We start from the raw sequence: 26,853 nt of genomic DNA on the forward strand, positions 1-26,853 counted from the left end.
TTTATTGCAACCAATGAAATTCCAATTTCAAACCATGAATGAGATTTGTGTGATATTTCGGTTTATTGGAATTTTGTGTAATTTGGCATTGGCATGCCTAGACATCTCAACAAACTTTAAGTCAAACCGATCTTGGTTTTTTCCAGTTAAGCTCTTGAATAATCTAACTATAATGAATTAACAGGTTTAATCCTGTCCAGATCACTTTAGACCACACATGGTATAGACTTTAATCGATCTCGAGAACAGAACATACCCTGCCGCCAGAATCCAAATAATGTGTACTGTTTAGTAACCCAACCTTAATCAATTAACAGTTTTATTCATTTCGGATTTATTTCTCCTTACTTAATCCACCTTGACAAACTTCAAATAATGAAGCCAGCTGACCATGCGGACATTTCAAAGGTCAAATTAGCAGCTATATTATTTTGTCCTGTTTAAACCAGTTCAGTCACGTGATCACAAAATAGTATTACCGTAAATATACAATAATGGAACCGAAACGTGAAGAAAAGAAGAAGAAAAACAAGACAAGTTCGCGGGTGATTTCAGTTAGAGTGACTGGAGCTCCGAACGGGAGGAGGTTCACATGTATGACTTTCAAAATACTTGTCTTTCCTTGCTTTTCAACTTCATTACATAAATGTAGCAGATGAATATAATGAGGTCCCTCATTTAGAAGTAAAATGTTACGTTTCATTAAAATATTACTTAAAAATAATCAATGGCATTGTAGTTAATAACAAATGTTGCCAAAGTTCCATTGACAAATGTTATAAAAAGAGAAAAGCAACTGCTAAATGTTCTGTATATTTCATGTTGCAAAAGTTGATAAGAAGCTATGAATTTTCTTGCACAAACAAACAGATAATTTGCATTGAAGAAAAAACAGGGTTTCCTTTTTAAAATCAATTCCAAAATAATGTAGACTTTAGAGCACCAGATGCATTTTATTTTTGTATGACCTTTCATGTCCAGATGTGTGTCAATCAAACACCAAAGTTTAGCCAGGAATAATGTGTGTCAATCAAACACCAAATCTTAGCCAGGAATAATGTGTGTCAAACACCAAACCTAAACCAGGAATGATTGTGATACAACCTAAATCAGGAATGATTATGACGCAACCTAAATCAGGAATGAGTATGATACGACCTAAATAAGGACTGATTATGATACAACCTAAATCAGGAATGATTATAAATATGATCTAAAAAAGGAATGATTATGACGCAACCTAAATCAGGAATGAGTATGATACGACCTAAATAAGGAATGATTATGAGACAACCTAAATCAGGAATGATTATATGATGAAGCCTAGATCAGGAATGTTTATGATCAAAACTAAATCATGAATGATTATGATGCTATCATTTTAAGATAATTGTTGTAATATAAGAAAAGGAAGGATTTTTCTCCTTTTAATAAATCCTCTTGAACAATTGTCACTGCCTATATGAAAGCTTGGTGGTATGAAACACAATCGTATCATCTGCTGTTTGAAAGTGTGATGGTACGAAACAGTCGTGTCACCTGCAGTTTGATTTTGATACAACCTAAATCAGGAATGATTATAACGCAGCCTAAATCAATAATGAATATAATGCAGACGAAATTAGGAATGATTATGATACAACCTAAATCAGGAATGATTATAATGCAGCCTAATTCAATAATGATGATGATGCAGCCTAAAAATCAGGAATGATTATGATGCAACTTAAATCGGGGGCCCCGAGTGGCCGAGTGGTCTAAAGCGCTCTCCGTTACGGATCACTGCCATCTCACCTCTGTCTGCGTGGGTTCGAGTCTAGAATTCGGCCAATGTGGGTATGTGAGAAAGCTTGCCAGTAGCTTCTCGTGGGTCGGTGGTTCTTCCCGGTGTTTTCCCGGGTTCTTCCTCCACCATTAATACTGGCCGCCATGTATAGCCTATAGTGTGCTGAAAAATGGCGTTAAACCCCACAACATCAACATCAGCAACTTAAATCAGGAATGATAATGATGCAACCTAAATCAGGAATGATTATAACGCAGCCTAAATCAATAATGAATATAATGCAGACGAAATTAGGAATGATTATGATACAACCTAAATCAGGAATGATTATAATGCAGCCTAATTCAATAATGATTATGATGCAGCCTAAAAATCAGGAATGATTATGATGCAGCCTAAATCAGGAATGATTATAATGCAACCTAATTCAGGAATTATTATGATTCAATCTAAGATAAATGTTATTATTTAAGAAAAGGAACGATTTCTAAGTGCACATATCACTTTCTTAATCTTTTTTTCTGCTGTTAATAAATCCTTTTGAACCCTTGTCACTGCCGTTTGAAAGCGTGTTTGTACGAAACACAGTCATATCATCTGCTGTTTAAAACATTAACCCGTGGAGGTTTTTGCCATTTTTGCCTGAAAATCGAGTAGGAAACACATTTTGAAAGCTATTTCTGAATAGACTCGTAAACGCCAAATCCCCGGTCATCTTTCAATAACATACTGCCTAGTTGTGTTAAAACATCGTTTTTCGTTGGCTATTTGACTCGCTAAACGGAGCCATTATTTTCGTATGGAGACCACTCTTTATTCCAATTGCCCATCTTATCCTACTTTTTGCAAAGGATCATTTGTCTGTTTGCAGTTCATACCGGTTTGCCTTAGATCTGAGACCAAAAAGTCTAAAATCCGGACACAAAATGGGATTCCGACCACGGGCGAATTTTGCGTTAAAAAAAGTCGGGTCCAAAAAATGAGGTTTTTCTATCTGTATTTTGTAGTGCAACTAGATATTCCAGATTATTTGGTATCACTGTAGAGCTACATCTGTCTACCTTTCTATAATACCATCCACGTTAGTGTATCATGCATGACCATGACGCTACAGAGCTCGGCCGTAGGCTACTACCTCCTGCCCCGTAAAGTCGTCGCTAGGGGTTAATGTGTTAAAAGTGTGATGGTAAGAAACACAACACAGTCATATTATCTGCTGTTTGATAGAGTGGTAGTAAGAAGTATCGTCTACTAAATGACAATTTTGTTAATCTGGAATTTGTTTTGGGGTTTTTATTTGGTCGCAATTAAAGCAGTCTTTCACCAATACAGCACACTCTATCAACGGGGAGTGGGGGGGGGGGGGCAAAGAGGAGGGGTAGAAAGGGAGGGGATACTATATCATGGTTTATAACAACTTTAAACAGAGTTTTGTAACATGGGAGGCTAACGCTTTAACCCTAAATGTGATTAAAGAAAAGAACTTTGCATTAGTTTAGCCATGCTAATTTAAATTTTGAAAGCTTGAACACTGATCAAAGATCAACTTACCTATGTTTTTCGAACAATAAGTAAAGGTAGCATGACGCGGACAACCGTCGGGCATGATGGATGGGTCATTTATCATGTATTTGCAGTATGTTTAGAATATGCAGTGTCTTGTGTGCGTATTTAAGCATTAAGGGACCACAATAATTTTATAGAAAACCCACACATTCCACTTTAATAAAGACTGAAAAATTGTTAAAGCAACATTAAAATATCCAAATCACAGAGAGAGAGAGAGAGAGAGAGAGAGGGACAGAGAGCTAGCCCAATACATGACGTGCAAGATATGATTTTAACCTTGTGTACATGAGTTACGAATCTCCTGCAAGTACACGATACACACATTGCATTGTCAGACAGTAAGACTAAATGACAATAGTACCAGCTGCATCTTAGCCTTTTAATTTTGCTCAGATAACAAAAACAAAATACTGAAGATACTGAAATATGAACAAAGTTTACTATGAGACGGTACAATTAAATTAAGAAATCAATTTATCCTGCAGGTTTTAAAATTCGATAACTCTGGCACAGTCTGGATTCACACTATTGACTGATCCAGTCTGCACACAATACAGTGTAGATTCACTCTTTCGGCTGATCCATTCTGAACTCCATACAGTGTGGATTAACTCTTTTGGCAGATCCAGTCTAAACACAAAACACGGTGTGGATTCACTCTTTCGAGTGAAACAACATGAACACCCTTTGGTATGGTATGGAAGCAGCAAGAGGGGTGAGCAGAGAAAATGGTGGACAGATGGTGATGACAAAAATGACATTAAAAAATACATGAAACCGTTGGAATGACCAATGCATGGTAACATAAACCATATATGACACATCGTGATGTTTTATGTGCTATAAAATGTTGTTGTTGTTGTTGCTGTTGTAGGGTTTAACGCCATCTTTTCAGCACAAGATTAGCTATACATGGCGGCCAGTATAATTGGTGGAGGAAGAACCCTGGAAAACCCCGGGAAGAACTACTGACCGACGAGAAGCTACTGACAGGCTTTCTCAAGTACCAACGTTAGCCGAGCCTGTGATATAAAATGTGAATATTTTTATTTGATTTTTTAGTCACAAAATGAACAAATCATTCATAGCAAGGGGGTGAAAATGACGTAACAAAATATCAAAGGCTTCATTTCGGTGACCAATTGTTGTAAGAAAACCTTGTTCTGGCTTTTGTTGGTCAATCCTGATGCTTCCTTGATATTTTTTGGTGAATCCGGCATGAATTATTTTGTGCCCTGGGTTACCAAATTGTGGCCAAAAGAAAAAGTGAAAAAGTGGCCGACAAAAAGAAATTACCAATAGGAAATGCCTGCGACCATGCTGAACGATGTTGGATATCTTTTAAATCTTGGGTAATTGTTATATTTTTCATTTTCCATTGTGCGTGAACACCCACCCACCTCTGGTGAATTGCCAAGTGTGAAATAATTTTTCAGAACGAACATTTAGAGATTCAAAACGGCCTTTGAGGCTGGAATTTTAGTTTGTTAGTTTGTAATCAAGCACACACACACCCCTAATGAACCTCGGGTGCTTTAGAATTAACACCATATCTGGGGCTTGGAAGGGCCCAGGGAAGTTGCATCTGAGTTAGATTTTTAAAACAAGTTTACAATTAACCATTTAAGTATATCTCATCTTTTTTCAATGTGTCTCGGGCATCCCACCCCCAAATAGCATTTGTCGCAAACGTTGACATTATGTCTATCGCGTCTTCCGTTTTATTGACTCGAACCCATGAAGTAGTTTCCCCTGGCCGATCGAAAGTTTGTCTGTACGCCTTAAACACTTCGGCCACCGTCTCAGATAAGATAATTATTATGAACATACGTGCTTACTGAACAGACAGACATATTAAACATACACATATTTAGATCGTATAATTTATTTATCAAGTGTTTATATTTAATGTAACAGGTAGATTTCTCTAACGAGTGAACAATTATCGATTTTTTACCTTGTACATCCCAGTGAGTTAATAATAGCGCATAGGTATTTAGCGCATTCAAAAACGTGACCTTATATGGGGAAACCCTGCGAGTTATTAACAGCGCATAGGTATTTTTAGTGGCTAAACTGTGAATATAATTGAGATTCCGGCAATTTCGGCAATTCGTTGTACTTGGAAAAATCACATTACGTTACTGTAATACAGTAAAATTTTTTTGTATATTTGTGATTTAGTGATCTGTGAATTAAATCGTTGTTGTAATAATAATAATATACGTGAGAAAGCCTGCCAGTAGCTTCTCGTGGGTCAGTGGTTCTTCCCGTAGTTTTCTAGGGTTCTTCCTCCACCAATTATACTGGCCGCCATGTATAGTCTATCTTGTGCTGAAAATGGCGTTAAACCCAACAACAACAACAACAATAATAATAATAATAATAATAATGAGTAATTCTGCGTTTACTATGGAATCTCCTACGGTAAAATTAGCTCGACAACGATTACGTGCAATTAAGAAGTATCTTCTAGTCCGTGATTCTGTCAAGCAACAGTTACAACAACACCAGGATGTTCATGTGCAATTTACAGAGGGTACGGAACAGTTATTTAAACCAGTCAAAAAAGCCACTAAAGAGCTTCTTCCATCGTTGGAACAAACCTCTAAATCAACCGAAAAAATAGCAAAATGAACTTTAAAAAATTCTCCGAAGACTTCCAGCTGAAATAGCTGCTGCTCAACCACAATTAGAGCAAGAAATATTACAAGCAATAGATCGTATCGATCGGGCCCGTGCTGAGACTGGTGATATAAGGAATCTTGTTAAACCAAAACCAAAACCAGTTGGAAAAAAACTGCTTCAAGAAATCCCTGTAGCGGTTGCTGCAGTAGGACATCCAATTCGTAGTAAACTATTATATCCATCGACTACCAATTTCTCAAAAAAATTCGTTTTGTGTTTCGAAATTACCATGGTATAAAACAAATTAATGGTGAATACATGGATAAATTTAAAGAATATGAGGAACAAGTCAAAGAAGCTAGGAAAATGTTATTACCTGAATATATATTATCGCCCGTAATATCAAAATTTGGACCGACTCGTGTCAAGGAAGAAGCAACCGGAAGTGGCCTTGTCACTCGCGATCGACATAATAGGAAAGAAGATCGTAATGCGGTCTCTGAATTGCAGATGATTCAAGATAAACTTTGTCCAAATAAGATCCTCGCTGGTGTTGATCGACTAGAAATTCTGATTTTGGAAGACGAACCGGCAACAATCCCCACGAAATCATCATTGAAGCAGCTGCTATTTGTCAGCGTTTATTTACCGGTAGCGTCATGGACAGCAGCGTCTATCGGGCGCTGATTGATGAAATTACCGACGATTACTACAGTGAGTGATCATATCGGCGATCACAAAATAACAGGATTATACACAATGCCCAGCGTAGACCTGAAAGCGTCAGGGTGATAAATTCACTACTACCGGTTTATAGAGCGATCTACATATTCGAATAAATTTGGGGTATGCGCATTTGTTTATAGCTCACTGCTTTAACGATTTCTTAGATGTTGTGATTACTTGTTTAATTATGGGAAGTCGGTCCTGGGGAAATATTTCTCAAACCGCAAAAATTAGCCAATTTACTAGAAGCAAATGTCACGGAGTCAAGTGTTAGTGAGTTTCCATGATATGATGGTTTACTGTTGGTGAATTCAGGTCAAAGCCGCAAGAGTGTAGTAAAAATAGTTCCCTGTATTAGATGGTTGAGTAGTATAGTTTAACGGCGTGAAATGCTAACGGTACGTTAGGGAAAGTCAATGAAGAGAAACCATGCAGTTGTGCGGTTGATAGACAATTGGGAAGTTGTGGGATTTGTGGTCTTGTAATAATTTGAGTAAAATTATTTATAGAATGGGCACGTTGAACTTTCCAGTTTACAACAATAGTTGTATAGAGGTCTTTGGACTCAGGGGAAATTTGTGACTTCTAGTGGAATCGCGCCAGGGTTGAACATAGCTCGGAGGTTTCTGTATTTATTCTACATAGCGTCACCTATTGTGTACTTATGTTATATATAGTACATGACCATAACTTAGTAGTTCTTCATCACCAGTTGATTTAGGGAGAGTATCGGGATCCCTGACGAGTACAATATTTTAAAAATACAACGATGAAAATCATTGTTTCCTAATAATAGCCGTAGCCCATGTTTTCAAATAGAAGCTGTATCTTCTTAAAATCGTTACGACTGTAAGAAATTGGTTTGTCGTCTGTTAATGGACAATGATGTTATGCAAGAGAAAGATCACATGATAGCCGTATTTGTCAAGAATCTAAAGATCGAATCTATGTTAGCAAATGGGAATCAAATATGAAGTATGGACGGTTGTTTTCTGGTGGCTTTCACAATTCATCGGTGTTGACTTTAAAACGTTGTTGTACTCGATTTATTATTTTCAGATGGAACACTGGGAGTTGTTTAAACAGTCTGAGGACAAATGTATGTTCATGACCATGTTGTTCCATTCTCAGCGACACTCCCCGTCGCATGCGGTTAGAGATGCATTTCTTTAATTTTCTGTGAGAAGTTTATGTTGGACTGCACTGGTGGCAGAATGAGTGCCATGTAACTTGCGTCAAATTTTCTAGTTGTTTTACACTTTGTGCAACATATAAATCACGTTCTCAGTACTAGGACAAGAATATTCGATCGTAAAAAGATTTTCTCGTTATTAACACGATATCAGAATAGCTACCTTGCATAACCTAGAATCTACATGGCTTCTTTTTATCAATCGTTTCCCGTAGTCATCTGACTTAAACTGAAAATTAAAAGTATTTTATTAAAAAGCAAAGAACAACCAATAGACGTACATATTATCTTGAAAGTCGGTGTTTTTATTTACTTATTCGCCGATCGCAAACTTTAATATATATATATATATATATATATATATATATATATATATATATATATATATATATATATATATATATATATATATGACACCAAACCAGAGAGTCAATTGAAATATATAGGAGATGACAAGAAGCGGGTTTTGTGTCGTTGTTACGTTATTTGCCTATATTTCGATTTTAAGTACTTAACATATATTTTTGCTTAAAGGTGGATTTCAAAGTCTGAGCTTTTACTTTAAAAGTTTTATGAATTCCTGGCGAGTTCTTAAGCTTCTTCACCCCTCAGCCGGTTTCATGTGATTACTAAGGCTAATAAACGAATCAGATGGGGATAAAGACCGACTTTCCCCAGTGGTAGCTAAATAAAACCTTTCTCCTTTAAACAGCCTATATATGCACCCGGAATTGTACGAATTAGTTTTATGAGTCTATTTTGATATCATTTATGGCAACTCAGCGAATTTTTCTTACTTATCTTGGTCTTGTCACCATAGGGATTATTATTATCATTGTAGTTTTAGTATCTGCTGACGTAACCGCGGTTGATCCATCAGTGTGACCTGCCAACTGTCGAAGGAAACAAATCAATGAGTTGTAATCCTAGCATTAATAATCTCTGTATTTCGCCGGCGCCTAATTGATCCCTTACTATTAAAAAATGTCAGCCTAACTGATGCAGACTGTATAAAGGCTAAACGCCATCAATACTAGTCCAGACAATTGATTATCTCTGTCATGTATTACCTGATATACGTCATTTACAATACAATTTATACATTCAGCGCCAGCCCTTTTTTAAAATTACCATGTATTTTATAGTGGAGTACAAAATTTATTACCGTGACAAACCGTTGTAGATTGATACAATACGTCAAGCCATCTAAGGCGTTGACTGGAATCGACCAAGGATTTGCGTAGATGATGCTACTAACACGATTCTGTTCTTGCAACAAGCATGGTTTGATTATGGGACCCATCATATAAAAATAACACATGTAACAAAATGGTATGATTAGGGGACCCAGGATATCAAAATAACACATGTAGCAATATAGTATGATCATGGGACCCATCATATCAAAATAACACATGTAACATTATGGTATAATTATGGGACCTATGGTTTCAAAATAACACATGTAACGATATGATATGATTAGGGGACCCATGATATCAAGATAATACATGATGCCTTTATTAACATGATCTCAGACTTCATCCACGATTAAACCAACCAAATGCATAATTTTTGTAAGTACAGTCTACAATATAACCGATAAAATATACATGTCGGATGGAGAGAAAAAGATGCTGAGAAACAATCTGCAAAATATCATGTGAGAAACTGTTTGCGCAAGATGGTACGATTTCCTCTGTTTTAAAATGATTTTCAAGTGGCGTATCGAAGGCTGTTCTTGTGGGTTACAAGACTATATATATATATATATATATATATATATATATATATATATATATATATATATATATATATATATATATATGTGCCTTGCATCTTTCTGGGCAATCTATTCAAAATTGTTCTGATGCTACAGTTCAAAAATTTGGTTTTGCAATCATTAAAAAAAGAGACGAAAATGGGATAACAGTGATATAAATATTAAACAATGCATGTATATTTAATCGAACCACATGATTAGATCGAACTGCAAATTTTAACTAAAATAGTTTGGTATTGTTGAAATATCATCCAAATTTATCCTTTTGGCTAGTTTTAGATTTATTTCGCAATTTACGATTTTCCAGTCATATTTGTGTTTTTATTCACGGAAGTGATTTTCGAGATTAGTAACCATGTTGCAAAAATCGTAAAGATTTAAGTGAAAATTTCGTTTGTCCGTGTTCTGTAGCATTAGAGAGAAAGTGATAATCCCGAAGTTTCATAAATGTATTGAACCTACAGAGACTGAACCAGTCTCCGTCTCCAGACAGCAGTTATTGTGTTAATGAATTCCAAAAGAAAATTGGCTTTAATGAGATCATTCGTTCATTTATTTGTGTGTAACATAATTTTAAAAAAGCTCAGTTAATAAATAAATTAAGCAGTATCATACATTTCAAAGACCTAGGAGATAAAATTACTATTTCTACAAAGAAGAATCCATTATTTGTTGTTATTCTTATACGTCAGTAGGTAACATCAGAATTATAAAAATGTTTAATAGAAGACGCCGGCTTATCAGCTTTTCTATATTTTGCTTAGAAGAAGAAAAACATCGGTTCCCAAAGAGTCGTGCAGAGAAATCTTTAATTTCAACATGTCATTGCATACGCTTCTTTCCTTTTTCATTCTATTTTCCCACACGCATTATTTTCCAGTAGAAATTGTATTTGAAACGTTGTATCGGACGAGGGTGGTTGTACGAAGAAAGAAAAAAAAAAAACAGCAAAAATTCAACTGACGACTGAAAATTTGTTGCTTGAATTCATTTAAACAAGGGGAACACTTAACAATCATTCGTAAAAGAACTTGCTTTTTCAGTTAGACGTGAAACTGGATCGGCTGTCACATACAAACGGTACAAAAGCTTGACATGTATGTATCATTTTTTTAACCTTTCTTTTGCAGACTGCACAGAAAAAGTATATCGAGCGCAATGTGGTTTTCCACACATCGCCTGTATAGAAAAGACCTAGGTCTCGCATAATAAGGTTTCGTATAGAAATGACCGAGGTCTCACTTAATAAGGTTCCGTATAGAAATGACCGAGGTCTCACATACTAAGGTTCCGTATAGAAATGACCGAGGTCTCACATAAGAAGGTTCTGTATAGAAATGACCGAGGTCTCATATAATAAGGTTCCGTATAGAAATGACCGAGGTCTCACTTAATAAGGTTCCGTATAGAAATGACCGAGGTCTCACATACTAAGGTTCCGTATAGAAATGACCGAGGTCTCACATAATAAGGTTCCGTATAGAAATCACCGACGTCTCACTTAATAAGGTTCCGTATAGAAATGACCGAGGTTTTACATAATAAGGTTCCGTATAGAAATCACCGACGTCTCACATAATAAGGTTCCGTATAGAAATGACCGAGGTTTTACATAATAAGGTTCCGTATAGAAATCACCGACGTCTCACTTAATAAGGTTCCGTATAGAAATGACCGAGGTCTCACTTAATAAGGTTCCGTATAGAAATGACCGAGGTCTCACATACTAAGGTTCCGTATAGAAATGACCGAGGTCTCACATAATAAGGTTCCGTATAGAAATCACCGACGTCTCACTTAATAAGGTTCCGTATAGAAATGACCGAGGTTTTACATAATAAGGTTCCGTATAGAAATCACCGACGTCTCACATAATAAGGTTCCGTATAGAAATGACCGAGGTTTTACATAATAAGGTTCCGTATAGAAATCACCGACGTCTCACTTAATAAGGTTCCGTATAGAAATGACCGAGGTCTCATATAACAAGGTTCCGTAAGGAAATCACCGAGGTCTCATTTAATGAGGTTCCGTATAGAAATGACCGAGATCTCACATAATAAGGTTCCGTATAGAAATGACCGAGGTCTCACTTAATAAGGTTACGATTTTGTGAGTAACAATAACGTTAATATGTTTTAAAGGTCACCAGCCATACTTCAAAATTTTTCTTTTTAGATCAAATTTGCATTACATGATAAAAAGTAGTTATATTCGCACAAAAAGAACAAAAACATTATCAAGCGTAGAGAAGAAATAATAATTTAATTACTCGAAATAGAAGTATAAAACGCCGTTACTTCCTCTTAGTTACGATTTCCCACCTATAGAGGACTCCAACCGGAAATGACGTACATTTATCCATACAAGACGAAGTACGTACTTCTTGTTGTCGAAAAATAAAACTATAAACTATGGATAGGGAATATTTTAGATGAAACTAATGAAAACTAATTTACTGTTCAGCCTTATATCGGTATGCGTGCACGAGGCACTAGACTGTGTCGCTTTCAAACTGTTCCATTGTTTCAATTTTTTAGAAAATTCCCATCAATACAGGTAAAAAGAATCAATGCTGGCTTCCCTGTGTCGGCAGATTTTATATAAAAAAAATTAAAAAAGTAACTTAAAGAATCCAAATGAACCAAACTTGACTTCCTTTTGTCGGCCGACTTCAGAAGAAAAAATCGGCACACTAAAAAGATATCAAAGTCAATTTTCCGGGGTTGGTTTACATTGTAATAAAATAATCTATGTATTTGATATCCTACGCAAGCCAGATATCATATACGGATTTCTTGGATATATATTTTTTAAAAATAATTTTCGCATGATGAAAAAAGAAGGAATATATGATAGTAGTGAAGGGGGATATTATAGGGTCTATGGGATTTATCATTAAAAACACCCTTGGGAACATATAGGGTCTATGTAAATTTAACATGGAGAAAAATCGTGGGAACATATAGGGTCTATGGGAATTAACATGGCCAAAAACCCTGGGACAATATAGGGTCTATGGGAATTAACATGGCCAAAAACCCTGGGACAATATAGGGTCTATGTAAATTTAACATGGCCAAAAAACCCTTGGGACTGTATAGGGTCTATGTAAAATTGAAACATAAAAAAATAAAAAATAAAATAAAAAAAAGGGGTAGGCAATGGAAAGGCTATCTCTTTTCGAGAAATATGGCTGGCCCTGAAAAGGGCCTTTGGGTTTTCTTCTTCTTCTAATTTCTTCTTTTTCTCCACCAAGTTCTTATTTTATCTCCTACACTCTTCTTCCCTTTCTTTTTTTCCTTCTCCTCCTCTTCTTTCTTCTTCTCTTCCTCCTCTTCTTTCTTCCTCTTTTCATTTTCTTCTTCTTTTTCAATTTTTTCGTTCCATTTGCGTATTCTTATTCTTTCCTCTTCATCCCCCTTCTCCTCCTTTATCTCTTTCATCACACCACTAATCTTGTCCTTTGCTTTTCTTAAGTTATTAATTTCCATCTTTACACGATGGGGACTATAGGAATAATGGTCTTCAACGAGTCTTATTAGCATCTGTTCCATTATTCCTAAGTTGTCTAAAACGTCTTGCAAGGTTTGTATTTTGTCCATTTGGTTTGACGTCATCTTCTTTTTTATTCTTTGCAGAATGGTTTGAACAACGAACACTGTGGGTTATTATAGTGAAAGCGCGTACGTGAAGGAAAACATCCCCCTAAAACATAAAATGGATCTTACCTAGATCATGACCCAACAACGCGCGGACGTGAAGGAAAACATCCCCCTACTTTTTCATTTCATATAATATAACCCCAACTATACTCTCCACATTTGCTAAGAAACAATAAAGAAACCCATAATCTACTATTCTCACAAACATACCTTTACTCTTACAAACACAAACACACAAACACATACTCTCACATTTTTTAAAAAAGAGTTAGTGTTTATATACACACTACTCTACCTACGCACATTGGCAAATCGATCGTTATTTCTTTTCTAGAGTATTGGGTAGCCCTGAAAAGGGCTGTTGGTTTTTTTTTTTTGAACTCCTGATGCACCTATCTAATGGTTGCACAGTCCTGGCCTTGCGCCACACACGCATCTTCTTCCCCAGTCTTCTTTCACCTTTCTTCTGGGGAGCGCAGAGGGAGGATGATTCGCTTCAACACCCCAATCCTCCGTCTCGGGAATATTGAACGACATCCTCTCTTCTCTTTTCTTTTCCTCTTCTTCCCTCTCTCTTCTCTCCTCCTCTTCTTTCTTCATTCTTGCTTCTTCTACGATAGCCTCCGCTGATAGTTCGTTTACTATGCGCCTGGCATATTCCAGGTGCATCTGGAGTTCTAACAGTTTCACTATTCTGCTATTCATTCTTCTGGCTGTGTTGATCAATCAACAAGGGTAGCTAGACTGCCCAGCGAGTTTCAATTTATAGTGAAAGCGCGGACGTGATGGAAAACATCCCCCTAATAACATAAAATTGAGTTAGTTAGTTAGTTGGATTATAGTGGTTTTCGTTCTTTCGAACATGTACCACTTTTTTATTCACGCACTGCGTGATTTTTAATTACTCCTGGGGGAAGGAAAAGGAGCCTCATCCCCCAGGCTTTTATGTACTCAAAGAGTACTTTTTAATTTAGCCACTCAGGTGTAGGACTAACTAGTCCTTAACAACCTGACTGAAAGGCTAATAGACATGAGTGGGAATAGTCACACCACACACTCGTGTTTCTTAGTTGGATTGAAATGCCCCAGGTGTCAAACCAAGCAGTATGTGACTCCCGCCACGATTGGTCGGCAGCGATGAGGTCACATTAGGACACCCGGTCTTGTGGCATTGACGAAGTGGCCCGCTTTTTTGATATCATCAATTGCCTTTCCCAGTCCGATATTCCGGTAGACAGAGCCTTCCTTTTTTCCACTCTGTTTAGGTGGTGCAGGTTCATCAGCTTCATCGCCGCTGGATGATGATACTTCCAGGGCCGCTGCCAGCGTGGAAGTTTCAAATTCTTCAGTGTCGTCTGCCAACATTGCCTGGATTTGGCTGAGTATGTTAGTAGAAATAGCTGTGGAAGCTTGATTTAAAAGTTCAGCCAGATGTTGTTTAAGAGACAAGGAGACGGTTAGGAGTATTTTTTTTTTTTTTTTTTTTTTTTGTTTTTTTTTTTTTGTTTTCTTTTTTTTTTTTATTCATCAATTCCTTATTTATTTTGATTCCCTATCTTATTGGTTTGGAATGAAAACTTGTTTTTATGGTTGTTTGTATGTTATTATGGAGTCCTGTTTTAATTAATTCCTATTTTCCTATTTTAATTTTTTGTGGCCTTAATTGGTTTTTATTATTCGGGGTATGAACGGCTGTGTCAGTTTGTGAACCTACGAGACCTAGCAGGCCGTCATAATTCCCAAACAGTGATTTTGTAATATTCGTCCTTAACTGGTTTTTATTATTCGGGCTATGAACGGCTGTGTCAGTCTGTGAACCCACGAGACCGAGCCGGCCGTCATAATTCCCAAACAGTGATTTGTTATATTTTTAACTGGTCTTTGATTTACTTTCTTAGATTTTTTTGAGTAGATTGGATTCGTGTATAAAACTTATGATATTTTTGAATGTTAGATTAATATTGGGGTTTGTGTTCATCAAGAATTCTGGGTATGTTGTAGGGGATCCAATTTTATGCTGTTTAACTTTAAACTTAGCCCTTTCTTTTTCAAGTGTATGGCAGTTGTTAAAAATATGCTCTATGTCTTCTGGGACCCTGCAGTGGTAGCAGTTAGGGTTATGTGGTTGTGGTCCTATGTACTGTCCGAAGCTGTTAGCCAGCCTGGTTTTGCCCGTGAGTATTCTATTTATGAATTTTTGTTCACTGCCTTTTGTTTTGGGTGGTTTCCTATTTCTACATACTTCTTTAATGATGGTTTTTAGTTTCCTGCCTTGAGTGCTTGTGTTCCATAATTCCTGCCATTTATTATCAATGAGGGTTTTAGATATGCTATTGAGTTCGCATATGCTATAATCTAGGTTGATGTGAGTGGTTTCGTTTAGTTTTTGTTTAGCTGTTATATCTGCCATATCGTTACCTGGTATGTTAATATGGGATGGTATCCACATAAATTCTACTTGTAAGTTATTATTGTTCAGTATTTTTAACAATAAATTGGTTTGCCTAAGATAGTTTTCTCTTGATTTGGTGTTGTTATTAAGTATTGAGTTTATGACGCTTAGCGAGTCACTTATTATTACCGCTTGGGGTATTTTGTTCTCTTTGATCCATTTGAGTGCTTCAAGTATGGCCCAGAATTCAGCTGTGTATATAGAGCAGAGGTTAGGTAGTCTTCTTCCTACTTTAATGTTAAGTTCGGGGATTACGTAAGCTGCTGCTGTTCTGGGTGGTTCTGTAATTTTGGATCCATCAGTGTAAATCTTAATGTAGTTGCAATATTTTGAGTTGATTTCTTCTGTACAGATTGTGTTTAGTTTGAGTTCCTGTTCGTTTTTATTGCCATATTTCGTAATGAGGGTGTTAACTGTGGGGTTGATATTTATCCATGGTTCTTTGTCATAGTGATTTGCAATTTCTGCTTGGAGTTTGTCTATAGGAAGTTGTTCAACTAATTGATGGACTAATTTCCCTGCTGGTATGTTTTGTGATAATTTAGTTCTAAAAGGTATGTTGCATTTATTTATAGCTATCCGGGTGGGGTGTGTGTCGGGGTGTGTTGTTAGCCTGGCTGCATATCTGAGGGTGAGTTCTTGTCTTCTAAGGTGGAGCGGCAGTTCTCCAGTTAAGATTTGAAGTTCCACTAGTGATGTGGATGGTAGTGCACCAGTGCAAATAATTAGGGCCTTTCTTTGTATGCTATCTAGTTTTTTGAGGTTATTTTGCGGTGCCGAGTTGTAAATTTGGCATCCGTAATCTAGTTTAGATCTAATTAACGATTTATATAAAGCTAGTAAGGTTTCTTGATTGGATCCCCAGGTGGTTCCTTTAAGGGTTGTAAGGAGGTTAAGGTCTTTATTACACCTTTTGACTAGTTCGTTTATGTGGTGTCCCCAGTTTAGCTTGGAGTCATAATGCATTCCTAAAAATCGTGCTACATTTACGAATTTAATTTCTTGATTTTGGATGGTGAGTTTGGGAAACTGATTTTGTAATTTACGTTTGGTGGTGAATAATACTGCTATGGTTTTTTCATGGGATATTTTGAAACCCCATTTATCAGCCCATTTCCCTATTTTGTTTAAACTTGTTTGAATATCGCTGATTACTTTGTGGTTGGAAGGGTTTCCTGCTCTCCATAATCCACTATCATCAGCAAATTGTGAGAGTTCAATTAGTTTTGATGTTAAGTTGGTGTCCAAGTCATTAATCATGATGTTGAAAAGGGTTGGGCTGAGTACGCTCCCTTGTGGTGTACCGTTTTCAAGTGTGTGTGGTTCAGAGTAGGTGTCGCCGACTCTGGTTGATATTTTACGGTCAGCGAGGAAGTTTTCAATGAATTTAAACATTCGACCTGTGATGGCGTAGTGGTTGAGTTTGGCTAATAAGCCTTTGGTCCATACAAGGTCGAATGCCTTTTCGAGGTCAATAAATACTGCAATTAAATTCCTATCAGCTTTGCGTTTGGAGTTGAACGCCAATTTAATTGCGGTTTCTAATCGTATTAGTTGATCCGTGGTGGATCTTTTGTTTCTAAATCCGCATTGATTATCGGAGATTAAATTATTGCTCTCTAGGTGGTGTTTGAGTCGGTTGGTGACTATGGTTTCCATGATCTTACAAATGTTGTTTGTTAGGGAAATGGGTCTGTAGGAGCTAATATCGTTAGGGTCTTTTCCTTGCTTGGGTATTGGAATTACTATTGCGTGTTTCCATTTATCGGGTAGTTTGCCTGAGGTCCATATTTGGTTTAGTAATTTAATAATTGTTTGTTTAATGTTATTTGGGATATTTTTGTATATTGTGTATCCTATTTGATCTTCCCCTGGGCTAGTTTCGTTTTTGGTTTTCAATGCTAGGTCCCATTCGTAAGTTGTAATGTCTTTATTTAGGTTCGAGACTTTGGGACCGAAGTAGTGAATGGGGTCACTTTACGGACAATGGGAATTACCATTAAAAACACCCCTGGGTCACTTTACGGACAATGGAAATTTAACATGGCGAAAAATCGTGGGTCACTTTACGGACAAGGGGAATTTAACATGGGAATAAATCGTGGGTCACTTTACGGACAAGGGGAATTTAACATGGCGATAAATCGTGGGTCACTCTACGGACAAGGGGAATTTAACATGGGATTTTTTTTTTTTAAAAATTTAAAAATTTTAAAAAAAGGGGTAGGCAATTCAAAGACTATCTCTTTTCGAGAAATATGGCTGGCCCTGAAAAGGGCCTTTGGGTTTTCTTCTTCTAATTTCTTCTTTTCCTCCACCAAGTTCTTATTTTATCTCCTACACTCTTCTTCTCTTTCTTTTTTTTCTTCTCCTCCTCTTCTTTCTTCTTCTCTTCCTCCTCTTCTTTCTTCCTCTTTTCATTTTCTTCTTCTTTTTCAATTTTTTCGTTCCAATTGCGTATTCTTATTCTTTCCTCTTCATCCTCCTTCTCCTCCTTGATCTCTTTCATTACACCACTAATCTTGTCCTTTGCTTTCCTTAAATTATTAATTTCCATCTTCACACGATGGGGACTATAGGAATAATGGTCTTCAACCAGTCTTATTAGCATCTGTTCCATTATTCCTAAGTTGTCTAAAACGTCTTGCAAGGTTTGTATTTTGTCCATTTGGTTTGACGCCATCTTCTTTTTATTCTTTGCAGAATGGTTTGAACGACGAATACTGTGGGTTATTATAGTGAAAGCGCGGACGTGATGGAAAACATCCCCTAAAAACATAAAATTAATCTTACCTAGATCATGACCCATCAACGCGCGTACGTGAAAGAAAACATCCCCCTACTTTTTCATTTTATATAATATAACCCTAACTATACTCTTCAGACACGCTTAGAAACCCATAATCTACTATTCACACAAACATACCTTAGCTCTTACAAACACAAACACACAAACTCATACCCTCACATTTGTTAAAAAGAGTTAGTGTTTATATACACACTACTCTACCTACACACATTGGCAAATTGATCGTTATTTCCTTTCTAGAGTATTGGGTAGCCCTGAAAAGGGCTGTTTTTGAACTCCTGATGCATCTATCTAATGGTTGCACCGTCCTGGCCTTGCGCCACACACGCATCTTCTTCCCCAGTCTTCTTTCACCTTTCTTCTGGGGAGCGCAGAGGGAGGATGATTCGCTTCAACACCCCAATCCTCTGTCTCGGGAATATTGAACGACATCCTCTCTTTTCTTTTCTTTTCCTCTTCTTCCCTCTCTCTTCTCTCCTCCTCCTCTTCCTTCTTTACTCTTGCTTCTTCTACTATAGCCTCTGCTGATAGTTCGTTTACTATCCGCCTGGCATATTCCAGGTGCATCTGGAGTTCTAACAGTTTCACTATTCTGCTAGTCATTCTTCTGGCTGTGTTGATCAATCAACAAGGGTAGCTAGACTGCCCAGCGAGTTTCAATTTATAGTGAAAGCGCGTACGTGAAGGAAAACATCCCCTAAAAACATAAAATTCATCTTACCTAGATCATGACCAAAAAACAACAACAACGCGCGGACCTAAAAGAAACACTCACTCACTTTTTATTCTACCCATTACTATTGTAAAATTTTTATAAATCACTTCAATAGACTATCCACATACGCAAAGCAATTCAATCTAACCCCAAATATACACCTCAAGCAGCCCAAAAAAACAAACATCATTTTAATCTACTATCCACACCAACCTACTTTATCACTTACAAACACAATCACACAAACACATACCCTCACATTTTTTAAGAAAGAGTTAGTGTTTATTTTCACACTACTCTACCTATACACATTGGCAAATTGATAGTTATTTCTTTTCTAGAGTATTGGTTAGCCCTGAAAAGGGCTGTTTTTTTTTGTTTTTGCTATGACATTCTTTTTTAGTTTCTAAGAATGCGATGTCCTCTGAGGATAGACTTTCTGGCGATAGGTCTGCTTCTTCGGAAAGAGAAGAAGAACTCTTTGGTGTCGATACGACAATCGACAAAGCCTCTGTCAGCTTCAGGTTGCTGTTGCTGTTGCTGTTGTTGCTGCTGTTTCTGAAGTCTGTACTTCTCTGTCCATTCTTCTTTCTCCCTGTTCATTTCTTCTCTGAAGAGCTCTTCTATCAGGTCTTCAGTGATTTTTAACATTCTCACATTCTCTATTTCTTCTGGCTTCGGTATCAGACTGTGTCTGACCCTATGCAAATTCACGTAGGCTTCGTTGAGCTTAGCTAGTTTGGAGCACATCTTCTTAGGAGGATGAGTCGACAATGGATGGCTAGACTGGGAACAACCCGGTTCTTAAAGTTAAAGCGCGGACGTGAAGGAAAACATCCCCACACGGTTTTCGAGCCGCAACGTTCATGAGAGGGATAGTAAGAAATGAAAGAGCATCAATCCAACATTCTTATAGCTAAACAAAAGACAAAGGCATTTTTTTCTAAACACAACATTTTTATTCAAAAATCACTTAACACTAAACAACAACAATTTTAACAATTATCCAACATGATAACATGAAACAATTTTTTTCTAATCACAATCATTTTTTTCTTCAAATACAATCTACTTTAAACAAGGCTGACAACGTTGTGAATGAAATTGTGATTTCCACTGTTGGAAATCATTAGGCCATTGATGGACACTACGTTTCCTAGCTTGAGACAAAAGATAAGCATAATGGTCACAAAACCATCGATCTACTTTCACATCGTTTCTAGCAGAAGAACGAGGATCAAAATGAGTCACTAAATGTTCTAAGGAATAGCCCAGGCTGCGATGATGCAGAAAATACACACAGTACTGTCCACACACCAAGGAATCTGTGCCTTGTAATTTCACATTATTGAATCGGGTGGTTTGAGCATTTCTTCTCATAAAGTCGATGATATCGTCTTCCAAAGGGGGCAATCCGTACGAATCGAAATATTCCACACATCCTTCTTGAGGAAAGTAGACGGCTACCCAGTGGGTTCCTGGGAGATGACTGTCGTCCGTGTTGATCACGTAAGCTTGATGGTCTTTAGGTTTGCGATGAGGGAGTTCATCTTTAGCACAGACGACGGGATTCCAAGAAGCCGTATACGAACTGTGGTTCAAAAGGTAATAAAGTTCCCAGGTATCCATTGTTTTGTGTTTTCTTCTTCACAGGTAATAATAAGTCGTCAATTCGATCCTGACTTTTTGCTTGAAAATGTCTGACGAATAAACGGTTATTCGTTCTGTTTCCTCACTCTGATTCAGGAGAGCTTCGATACGATGGATCTCTTGAGTGGTTAATGGTGGACAAGAATGTTCACGCAAGTCTTTATACCACTGGTGCAACACGTCTTTGTTCGAGATGAGACTCCAAGCTTCGTCCAGATACTCGTCCAATTTTTCTTCTTGACTTAACATTAGGCATTTATCGTGTTGAATTTGACTGGGATGATCGTTTTGACATCCATAGCAAGTTTTCTTGATCAATTCCGTCATTTTGTCGACCAAGTGTTTGGCAAAACAGCAGACTAAATGGGCTTCTTGTTCTGGCCATCTCGACTTCATTATGATATCTTCTTCGTCTTTGTCTTGAGATTCTTCTCCTTCCACGGTCTCCTCACATTCCATCTCCAAAGTTTCTCCACTAGGTAAAGAGGGATAACAGTCTTCCATGGCTTTCTAATAATCTAGAATGACTTCTCTCAAACTGTTGATTTCTATGGTATTATCGAATTCTGCATACAGGATGACGTTCACTGTCTGTTTCAGTTGTTCTGCAAACTGAAGTTCCACACGAATCTGGCCAGATTTTATAGGGTGGAAATGTCCCTCGTCGCTGCCTTGGTCTGGAGTAAAATCGAAAGCCCACAAAGTATAGCCTTCTGCATATTCTTTGTAATCAATGCCGTGACTGGTGTTGGTTCCTAACTGGCCGGTGGCTTCGTACAGGGACAAGTACGATCTCAAGTAATTCATCTTTGTTGGATCAAAGTCAGTTTCGAAAGGTCGGGTACACAAAGTCTTGCCATCGCGACTGACTTCGACTTTCTTCACTAAAAAGTGTTGAAAGTTGAAAGGATTTTCAGTGAAGGCTCCGTTGAAGGCTGCATTCGAGACCATACCAAGGATCAAACGTTTGGGTAACTGTCCTTGGAACAGATGATCTTCGATTATGGATTGAAGTCCAGCAGAAATGGTGAACGTTTTCACTTCCACACGTCGTATGGGATACTTGGCGGTCGTTCTGCTCAACGTCTGACTGATGTCGTTTCCCACTTTAGGTAACACTTCTACGCGCCGTACGTAGAGTCTGGCCACTTCGATTTGGCTTTTAGGATTGCCACCTTTAGTAGCAGTTTCATCAGCCAACAAATGGAAAGCGGCACTGCTACGATTCAGTCTCAGGCGAACATTGACACCGTTCAGCAAATATTTCTCTTGCAACCACATGTCCAAATGCAAACGATCCATCAGTTCTAAACTCTTTTTGCCTGTGATTCTGTCTCGTCTTGCCACAAAGCCGTCATTGTCATCTGCGTCAGTTATCTTAAACTTGCCCGCTTCGTCATCTACCCACAGCACACAGGCATTGAGATGACTTGTCTTGGCATCTGGTCCGTACGTCAAGAGATTTTCCAGGTAGGCACGGTAAGGGTAAGTATCCATGCTGCTGCTAACCAGTTTGTTGTTCAAGTACAAGTCCACTGAGCTGAACAAGGAATGCATGAAATTGTTGACGGGAGCTATAATCTCAGCGGCATCTACTCCACCATCATCCTTATCTAGAACTTGGACTTTCAAGTACAAGTAACTGCTATTCAGATCGATGTAATCTTCGGGCTGTCCTTTGATTTCAAACTCGATGGGAGCTGAGGCTGCCAATGAGGAGACGGGATGAAATTCCACCCATTGGGATTCTTGCATCGTCATCATGGTGGGGGGCATGGCAAACAGATCCAGTTCCGTCTTGGAACAGGCGCAAGACTCTCGGTGCATCATTTTTGTTGTTGCTGTGTCTCAATAATCGAAAACGTCTAAGTCTCGAACGGTTCTTCTTTTTTTGGCCTTTCTCGCTTGAAGTCTGGTGAAAGGGTGTTTTCTTCTTCGTCGTCTCTTTCTGCCTTGTCCTTGCTGAATGCTTGACTCGGTAGCGTGCAGGGCATTTATAGGTGTGTCTCGTCGGCCTAAAATGTCTTTGCCCGTTTGCAGCAAGACATTTTTGCCTGCCCTCATGAAGGCTTCTTTAGGGTTTTGTTTGTCGATGATGACATTTTGGAGAAATTCTTTGCCTTGTGTCAGTGCCGCATCTTTCAAGGCGTGCAATCCTCGTGTCACCATCGGTTTCAAGACTGGAGCCACCGAACGAAAGGCCGATTTTAACATGTCTCCTAAACCGTGTCCTCGCTGTCGAGCAACCCCTCGGTACACTGGATACATGACTTACTTACTTACGAGTCGTGAGAGAACCGTTTTCGAGAATGGAGTTTCACCGTGACTTTTCCTTTGGTGAATGGAATATTTTGTCCCAAATCTCCTTTTATAGTAATGTTGACCGTGTCCAAATACGACTTGCTGACCGGCAAATAGTGAGGATGGACAAATTCGCGGTGGACGTGGTAAGTGTTTCCACCTTCCTCGTCAGCGATTGTGGCAGAGTCCACTTTGAAAGGAATGACACGCAGTAACGGTACGGAGGTGTGTCCCACCACGTTGTATTCCACCACATCGGAATACACAAAGATCAAATTCAGTCCTTGGTTCAGTTCTACCGGGGCATGAAAATACTGGCCAAAAGACTCGTTGCTGTAAATGACGGTTTTTTCTTTTAGTGTTTGTTCTACTTTCTTCCTCATCTTTACGTTACCACCCAACATGTCAAACAATTCATCACAGAAATAGAAACCCATGATTTTTTCCCCCTCAGGAAATTTCATCAGGAAGCGACGAGCTGTTTTGTGGTATTCCAGGGTGACAGCTTTGGACTTGAAAGTCTTAAAAGCTTCCCCAAACACACCATTAAACTTGGAGGCTATGGCGCTGACCAAATGTTGACCACTAAAATAATAGCCTGAGGGAATGAACAACTCATAGTCGGTCCAATTTGGATTGACTTTGTTTTTTGTTTTATGGGGATATTTGTTATTGTCATTCATCCACTTTTGCAATGGTTCGTCATAAACTTCCACCGTAAATTTACTTTGATCGTCAATGACATTGAGGACTTGGGTCGGGTGAATCATTTCTACCAAAGCCACTTCCCAATGGGCTTCGTGATCTAAGGGGATGGCCTGAGGTAATTTGGCCGTGTAACAGCACAACGTGTTCTTGGGAAACACCTCCATGGAACTGTCACTGGGTAAGGTTAAGTAAAATTGGTTTTGGTGACTCATAATTCCAGAGTTCTGTGGCTGTCCGAGGGGTTAGTGGATGTCAGAGGCGTGTCTCCGCCCAAAATGGGGTTTTGGTTGTGGATGTTGGAGTGGTGACTGGCACTGGCACTGGACACAACGTTCCCGTTCGAGGAGAATTTCAGGGAGGGATTGGGAAGCAGGTAACCGATGCAACTGCTCAATAAAATGGTCCACAATTGTTTGTCTCCTTGTTGCAAACTCAAATTGGCGATGGCTGCCCCGATGACACAATACACCACGAAGATTTGACAGAAAAAGACGATTTGCGTTTTAGGCACACGTTCTCCACACCACACCCACAAGGGTTGTTTTTGTAAATCTTGCACAGAAGAACTAGGGGAAGAAGGACTGGTCGACGTAGCTGCGTCTGATGTGTGAAAGGGCATGATGGTCACTTCTTCTTTTTATAGTCGATGACTTGCGAAGCGTCGATCCAAGAATCGAAACTGGGTGGATATCCTTTCCAACGTACTTTGACTTCTTTGACACGTCGTTTGCCCACTTTACGGGTTCTGCGTTCGAGAATGCTTTCGATGTCGTACACGTCGTCTTCTTTTTTGGTGACACGTTGTAACTCGGGCAAATAAAACGTTCCTTTGAGTACTTCTCCGTTCATGTCTTCCAATTTATAGACGGCAGGATGACGGCCATGCACTCGTCCAGTGACGCGAAACAATTCGGTCGTCCAGTTAGGTAAGTAACCTTTGTCGAAAGTGCGTTTGGTTTTGCCAATGCGCACCCAATCTCCTACGGTCAACTCTCCACTTTTCTTGGGGACAGCCCTCGTCGGGGACGTACCGAACAGGCGCTCAAACACCAGCACTTCGTTGTCGGGAGTCACGTCTTGCGGGGCACGTCCGATGCTTCGATGGTAAGATTGGTTGTACGCTTGCACCAGGTGCGGTAAGATGTCGATGTACTTCAGAGTGTGGTGATGCGTAAAATATTTCCACATGCGTTCTTTCAAAGTGCGTTGAAAACGTTCCACGATGCTGGCTTTGGTTTCGGGATTCTCGGTGGTAAAAAAATGAATGTCACGTTTCTTTAATTCTTTTTGGAAAGCTTGGTTCAGAAATTCGGTGCCTTTGTCCGTTTGCCATCGAAGAGGGCGACGACCGCTTTGTTTCAACACCCGTTGCAGGGCTCGCACTAACTCGCTGCTGGATTTGGAAGTCAAAGGCTCGACCCAGGCAAATTTGGAAAAGACGTCGATGACACAAAACAAATATTTGTAGCCACGATTGTAGCTGGCCAAATGAGAGACATCGGCTAAATCGGCTTGCCATTGATGATCGATGCCTTCCACTCGGGTGCGACTTCTGGCAAACTTGCGGCGAATGGGTTTGTGCAAAGTGTAGGTAGCTTGTTCTTGTAACCATCGTTGCACTTGAGGTAAACGGAGACTTTTCAGTCGCGTTTTGGCAGCACGATACAATTTTTGAACTCCTGCGTAACCTGCAGGATGCGAGGGATCGTAGTAAATGCTAGCTAAGACTTTTTCCATTTTTTGTGTTTGTGTGTTAATAAGGTACCCACTCTTGGAAGAGGCTACTCTTTTTCTCTTGGGGTATTTTCTTGGATTGCAAGGCTTTGCGTGTGCGGCCAGCAATAGGTGTCGAAGAGGAGGAGGATGTCTGATCGGGGGATATCGGTTCTTGTTTCACTTCTGTCTTCACTTCTGTCTTCACTTTCTTTTTCTCTTGTGAGGAAGAAGGGGTGGCCATCATCTTTTTAATCCATCCAATTCTGGAGGTAGGTGGTGTTGTTAACTTGCGTACTTTTTCTGGTGGAGTTTGAAACCCTTCTTCTTCTTCTTCTTTTCCTTTTTCTGTCTTGGTCACGGGTGCTGGTGGTACTGGTACTGGTGATGGTGCTGGACTTTTCATCAAGGTCTTAAAATCTTTCAAAGTGGGTAGAGCTGTTTCGTCTAAAGCTTTCTGGTGAAAGAGTTGCAGTCTTTGCAAGAGTTGACCGTACTTTTGCGATTTTTCTGTTTCGGACAAATCTTGGCGATCCAGCAAGGATTGCAATTCGTGTTGTAACTGGGACATCTCGCTCAAATTGGGATTGGGAGGTAAATGCGGGGTGCGTTGTTCTTGCCACCGATGGTATTCCATCCATCGTTTGTAAGGCACTAAAGCCAGTTTTCGTCCATCCATGGGGTTGTCAGGGGTCGATTCTGAGATCTTGGGACTTCCGAAGGCCTTTTTATCTTGCTCCCACCAGTCCTCCCAACATGGTTCCCAAGACTCCTTTCAGTATGGGGCCTAACAAGAGAGGTAAAATGCCTCCACGTTGGACCAACATCTTCTTTTTTTGACGAATGGGAATTTTCTTTTGAACCATTTTCCGAAGAACGTGACGATGTTTGCTTAAGCATTGTTTCTGGTGTTTGGACAAAGGGATCGTGCCTTTCAAAACGTTCAAACAACATTCGCACACGGTATCGATGACCTCTTTGGAGGCCGTTTGAATGAGTTTTTTTCGTAGGGGTGGAGAAGCTTTGGACAGGACAGATAATAGGTCCCCATGTTTGGCTAAACGTGGTGGTAGTCCTTTCCTTTTCTTTCCTTGGGGTTTTCTGGAGGGTGACATCTTTGAGTCTTTAGAAGCACCTAAAAACACTGATACCCTAC

Source organism: Sinohyriopsis cumingii, chromosome 2 (assembly GCF_028554795.1).
Source record: "Sinohyriopsis cumingii isolate HCF-2022 chromosome 2, ASM2855479v2, whole genome shotgun sequence".
In the NCBI taxonomy this organism is placed as follows: Eukaryota; Metazoa; Mollusca; class Bivalvia; order Unionida; family Unionidae; genus Sinohyriopsis; species Sinohyriopsis cumingii.